This window comes from Ranitomeya variabilis, chromosome 8 (assembly GCF_051348905.1).
Source record: "Ranitomeya variabilis isolate aRanVar5 chromosome 8, aRanVar5.hap1, whole genome shotgun sequence".
Taxonomy (NCBI): Eukaryota; Metazoa; Chordata; class Amphibia; order Anura; family Dendrobatidae; genus Ranitomeya; species Ranitomeya variabilis.
Window position 1 is genome coordinate 158429328 of NC_135239.1, and position 6874 is coordinate 158436201.

The following is a 6874-nucleotide window of genomic DNA, read 5'->3' on the forward strand; positions in this document are numbered from 1 at the left end:
GTGATTGGTCGCGTCGCGACCACATGGGCGGCACGCGACCAATCACAAGCCGGGACTTCACGGAAGGAAGTAAACGCGCGAATTTTAAGCAAAGAACGCTGCCGGTTCCCTCGGTGAGGTCCAGGCTGCGTCGGAGAGGTGAGTATAGCAATATTTTTTATTTTAATTCTTTCTTTTACACATTATTACATTAATGTTGTTTCGATACCGATACCCGATACCACAAAAGTATCGGATCTCGGTATCGGAATTCCGATACCCGCAAGTATCGGCCGATACCCGATACTTGCGGTATCGGAATGCTCAACACTACTCCCATCCCATCAAATAAAATCCAGTGAATTCTGGGCTCCCAAATCCAAATGCCCCCTCCTTCTGAGCCCCACTGTGCCCATACCACAGTAAGAGGCCACATGATTGGCATTATTGTAATGGAGAGAAGGCACTTAATTTACAGGTGCGTATCGCCAGAAGCACAGGCTGGCGCTACCTTGTATGGGGGCACAATGTATAGGTACTAGACAGGCAGATTTGCAATTCTCCAGAATAAAGGACATCGTGGATGTTAAAAAATGGTCATTGCAGCCGTAGATGAATTAATTGACAGGCACCATTTCGACAATGGGGTCACTTTTGGGGCTTTTCTGCTGTTCTGGCACCTTCGGGGCTCCGCAAATGACGCCCACAATCTATTACAGCAAAATCTGTTCTCCAAAAGCCAAATAGCGCTCCTTCCTTCTCAGCCATGACTTGTGGCCTAACAGTAATTTCTGACGACAAATGGGGCAGAGGCGCGTTCGGGAGAAATTGCACATGAAATTGTAGGGTCTAGTTTAACCTATTAACCCTTGTATACCTGACAAATTTGCAAATACAAAAATTACATTTTTACCACTAAAATCTCATATTTCCACGTGTCAATGCCATAAAATTCTGTGAGGCACCTATGGGTTCAAATTACTCAATACATCCCTAGGTGAATTCCTTGAGGGGTCTAGTTTCCAAAATGGGGTCACTTGTGAGGGTTTCTGCTGTTTTCACATGTCAGGGGCTCTTCAAATGTAGCATTCACAATCTATCCCAGGCAAATAGTGTTCTTTCCTTTCCTAGCCCTGCCATGTGCCCAAGCAGAAGTATTGACCACATATGGGGTATAGTCACTTTCGGGACAAATTGCGCAACAAAACTATGGAGTAATTTTTCTATTAAAATTACAAATTTGGGGATAAAACAACATTTTTGTGAAAAAAAATGACAAATTTAAATATGACTACCTAATGTTATCAAATTCTGTGTAGTACCTGTGCATCCAAAATGCTCACTGTACCTCTGGATAAAATCATTAAGGGGTATAGTTTCCAAAATGGGGTCACTTGTGTTTTTTCCCCTCACTATTTAGGCACACTGGGGGCTTTCCAAACGCAATATGATGCCCACAGACCATTCCATCAAAGTCTGCGTTTCAAAACGTCACTCCTTCCCTTCCAAGTCCTGCCGTGCGCCTAGTGGTTTCCTACACATGTGGAGTATCGACGCAGTCGGAAGAAATTGCTCAACACATTTTTTGGTCCATTTTCTCCTGTTACCATACCCTTATGAAGATAAAAAAATTGGTGCTAAAAGTACATTTTTGTGGGTAAAATGTGATTTTTGTTTACTTTTATTTTCACAGCTCTACATTATCAACTTCTGTAAAGCGCCTGTGGGTTCAAGATGCTCAATACACATCTAGAGAAGTTCCCTAAGGCTGGAGTCACACTAAACATATGAAAAATCTATCCGAGTCTCACTGTCGAGAATCTCACGAGTGTTCTCCGTATGGTCTTCCATGTGTAATGTGTTTGCAATGCGATTATGCGACTTTCTCGCACCCATGTATCCACATGACATCCATATGACATGCGTATGGGTTTACATTTCTCACTGATTTTCTCCATTGAATTAAATAGCTCAATGGGCTGAAATGAGGGAAATATGTGCATATTTGTCGCAAGTAACACAGATGGTCCATGTGGCGTCCAAGTTTTTCTCGCACCCATAGACTTGCATGGGTGAGTCTCGGCCGAGTGTCGGTGACAATCCCAGTATGCTGTGATTTCACTCGCACGCTGAATACGCCTGAGAAAATAAACGGTGATGTGAGCTGCCCCATAGATTAACACTGGTCCAAGTTGCTATGTGATGTTTTCTCGCATAGCACTCGTCTGTACTCTACGGTAGTGTGACTCCGGTCTAAGGGGGCTAGTTTTCAAAATGGGGTCACTTGTGTGTGGTTTTTCAATGTTTAGGTCAGGGGTGGGGAACATAAGGCCTGCATGCCGCATGCGGCCCGTGGTGACTTTTCATGCGGCCCACGGGAAGGTCCCCGGAGTCCGCAATCCCTGGGCGGCAGCCGTATCCTACCAGCTACTGGCCCTTTAACTCCCAAGTGCACAGTACACAGCGTTCATTACAGAATGCTGCCTGCCCTGCACATGAATGATGACGTCATCGGAGTTAGCGGTGGGTGGGTGGGGTTAGCGCCCAGTGCTCTCCTGTCCTGGAAGAGGAGCTGCTCTTCCGGGACAGGAGTCCAGAGCGATCTCTGTGCTGGCAGCTCTGTGCCTGTCTGCAGGTGATCTGAGCCGCTCAGCTATGTGACCCCTGTCTCCCCTTGCTATGCCCCAATATATATTTGCCCCCAACAATAAGCCCCCTGTGATTTGTGCCCGCAGTGATCTGTTCCCCCTGTAGCTATATGCCCCTGTGATTTCTGTGCCCTCACGCTATATGCCCCTGTGATCTCTGTGCCCGTGATCTCTGCCCCTCCATGCCCCCCGTGATTTCTGTGCCCTCCAGCTATATGCCCCCGTGATTTGTGCCCTCCAGCTATATGCCCCCCTATGATCTCTGTGCCCCCCAGCTACGTGCATCCCTGTGATGTCTGTGCCCCCCCAGCTATGTGCATTCCAGTGATCTCTGTGGCTCCCAGCTTTGTGCACCCTGTGATCTATGTGGCCCCTGTGCCCCCTTGCTATGTACCCTGTGATATTTGTGCTCCCATGTGATCTGTGCCCCCTGTGATCTCTGTCCCCTACAGCGATTTCTGTGCCACCCTTGGAAAAGCAGCTGTGAGAAGCAACATGATCAGTATCACCTAACATCACAGCTGCACCGAAGAGAAGGAGCTCCAGCCGTCACATTAAGGGTGAGTTACCGTAATTGTTTGACTAAATATACCGGGGTAATTTTCAAGGTGATCATTTTTATGTGGCCCCCCCCGAATGATGCTAGAAATTTCCAAATGGCCCCGGGCTGGAAAAAGGTTCCCCATCTCTGGTTTAGGCACATCAGGGGCTCTCCAAATGCAACATGGCGTCCACACTTGACTCCACACATATGGGGTATCGGCATACTCAGGAGACATTGCACAACAAATTTTAGGATCCATATTCTCCTGTTACCCTTGTGAAAATAACAAATTTGAAGCTAAAGTAAAATGTTTGTGAAAAAAGTTAAATGTTCATTTTTTCTTTCCACATTGCTTTAGCTCCTGTGAAGGGTTAATCAACTTCTTGAATGTGGTTTTGAGCATATTGAGGGGTGCAGTTTTTACAATGGTGTCACTTTTGGGTATTTTCTGTCATATAGGCCCCCCAAAGTCACTCAAATGTGATGTGGTCCCTAAAAAATGGCGTTGTAAAAATGAGTAATCGCTGGTCAACTTTTAACCCTTATAACTTCCTAACAAAAATAACTGTTTCAAAAATTGTGCTGATGTAAAGTAGACGTGTGGGAAATGTTATTTGTTAACTATTTGGTGTGACATACTGTATCTCTCTGATTTAAGGGCATAAGAAATAAAAGTTTGAAATTGCAAAATGTTCAAGTTTATCACCACATTTTTGATATTTTCACAAATAAAAGCAAGTCATATCAAATAAATTTTACCACTATCACAAAGTACAATATGTCGCGAAAAAACAATCTCAGAATCAGTGGGATCCGTAGAAATGTTCCAGAGTAATAACCACATAACGTGACACTGGTCAGATTTAAAAAATGCGGCTTGTTCATGAAGATCAAAATTGGCGCTGTCACTAAGGGGTTAAGGGGGTATTCCCATCTCAGACATTTATGGTATATCCAGTAATAAATGACAGTTTGCAATCATTGGCATGGACCACAGAGTAGAAACATAAATTATTTAAACGGGTGAAAGTGGTTAAAAATGGTTGAAAAATGTTTTTCAGGTCATGGTGACACCAGCATCAGGGGCATCAATACTGTGTTCAAACAACCGTGGCCAGATAAAAGGGATGTCTGTAAACAGTACAAGCGTTACTCAGGTCAACATGACCGATCCTAGGCTGTCCTAACAAAGCATGAAATTCAGTGAAACTTATTTCTCTTGAAATATTGCTGCAAAAATATTTTAATGATTTTACCTAGGTTTGTATATTAGTCACACTTCGTTGTTAAAAGTTCTTAAACAAAATGATTATAAAGAGGCACCGGAGTAACCCCAAAATACATACCAATATGGCTTCATTCACACATCTATGTTTTAAATAACACATTAGTTACGGTAGATACTATCCTTTGGATAGGGACTTTATACTTTGGGTATAACCATTTAATGGGGTTATTACCAAGATATAACACACCCAGGCTAAAATGTAGGTGTGAGCTGGATCTTCTGTTTGTCAATAGTGGCAGTGGAGTTAGTTGATTCTATTGGGCCCAACTGTAAAATCTGAGTGTTTGTCCTCTGTCTTCGTGCATTTAAGCCCCTGGAGGCATCAAGACCCTGGTATGATTACAATATTATAGCAGGAAGAATCCTTCATGGTAGTCTGGCTTCTATGTAAAAAGTGTGCAACTGCAATCAGAGACAACATTCTTGTATCCTTGAATAGAATTGTGATCAAATTGGGTGATATTAGCCACACAAGATTTCATTGTGCCACATGGGCTAAAAGTAGAGAGAACCGGTCCTTATAATATGCTGCCTTTATTTATGGCAGCATATTATTGTGAGATAGACTTGCTTTAATTAGGAAATACCTAATATTATCACATAGCCAACATATGTCTGTAACAGCAGCGACTGGAGCCAACTCCAGTCGCTGCTGTTTGGGTATATAAATGCTGCTGTTAATCACTCACACTGGATTTAAATTATACGATTGCTGGTTTTCATTGCCCACTACCACATGATCACAGAGTATCGAAGGGCTAACACTGCAGCCAAGGAAATGCTTGATGCACCACTCCACCAGTTTTTATTTTAGTGCTGGAGTGGTGGCACTAATCTAAGTTCACTGCCCCTACTATTATACTCACTGGCTCCTGTCTTCTTCTCTTCCTGGCGCAGCTCTGGTCCCATGCTGCCATTTTGTGATTGCAACTTCGGACTGACCAGAAGTCAGAGATAACGGTCAGTGGTTCTCAGTAATTCTATAGGAGCCTTGTTCTAGCTTTCTTAGACTTACATTGAGCCGAGACTTATGGATGGACAGTTAACAGCAGAGAAGCAGACTAAAGAAGTGCCGATAACAGATGAAGACGATGGCTGGTGAGTGGAATACTATTGGAGGGAACTTATATTAGTGACACCACTCCAGCGGTAAAATAAAATAAACAACACAGCTGGAGTGATGCTTTAAGGCCCTCTGTGACTGCCATCTTCGTCCTTCTGTAAAAGGACTAACAATACGACAAATGTGAAAAATATAAAAATTTGAATCACCCAATTTTTCATATTTAAATATATAATAATAAAAAAGGCTCATTTTGTATTGCCGCATCCAGAAAAATCCATACTATCAAAATATAAAAAATATTCATTCACACAGTAAATATGTAGGGAGGGGGAAAAAAAAATCTATCAAAATGATGGAATTGCAGTTATCGGTCATCACATCACTTTAAAAAAAAGTTAAAAAAGTAATAAAAATAGAGCAAAACATTGCATGTACCCAGAAATGATATTCCTAAAACTGCTAGTTCACCACGAAAAAAATAATCAAGCCCTCATATAGCTCCTTTGACAGAGAAATAAAATAGTCATGAGTCTCGGAAATTGATGACAACTTACGGTAATTTTTTAAAAATTAAATGAATAATAATTTTAGAAAATGACATGAGTTTGACATCACCGTAATCATACTGACCTGTAAAATCAAGTCGTTAGAGGTCTTCATTTTAACAAGTTTGGAATAAATGTGAAGTTTTACTTATCTACGCGGGAGAACATTTTCTTCTTTTTCTGCTTCAAGAAATACCCAGGACCAGGGCTGCTCCGAGCGTGGATTCCCTCCCCCATCCAGTGCCAAACATACGGTGACCTGAATATTTCCCCCTCTTTGATATATATTCTCCAGTGTTTAGGAGCACTATTTGGTAAAATGAACTGTTTATTCAAAACCATTAAAAACAAGTATCAATAAAAGAAAAAAAATCAGATCCCTCACTGTGTAAAGATCCCTGATGCGTGGATGAAGCCTTGCAGTACAACAAGAGTTCACATGCAGGAAAAATGTAGAAATCCAGCAAAGAGGTCCTTAAAAACATCTTTATTGAAGAGCCATTAAAAAATCAATGTGGAAAAGCATACGGGTTTCTGACACAATGTCCTAATTATTGCATACCCAAGAGACGGACATTGTGTCAGAAATGCGTATGCTATTCCACATTGGATTTTTAATGGATCTGGATTTCTACATTTTTCCTGCATATTAAAAACAAGCCCTCATACAAAACATTATGGCTTTTAGAAGAAAGGGAAAAGAAAAGCGCACAAAACAAAACTGGATACTGCAGGATAGAGTTAAAAGAATAGTTTGAATTAACTTTTAAAAATTCAATTTTCTAAAAAAAATGATTTTGGAAA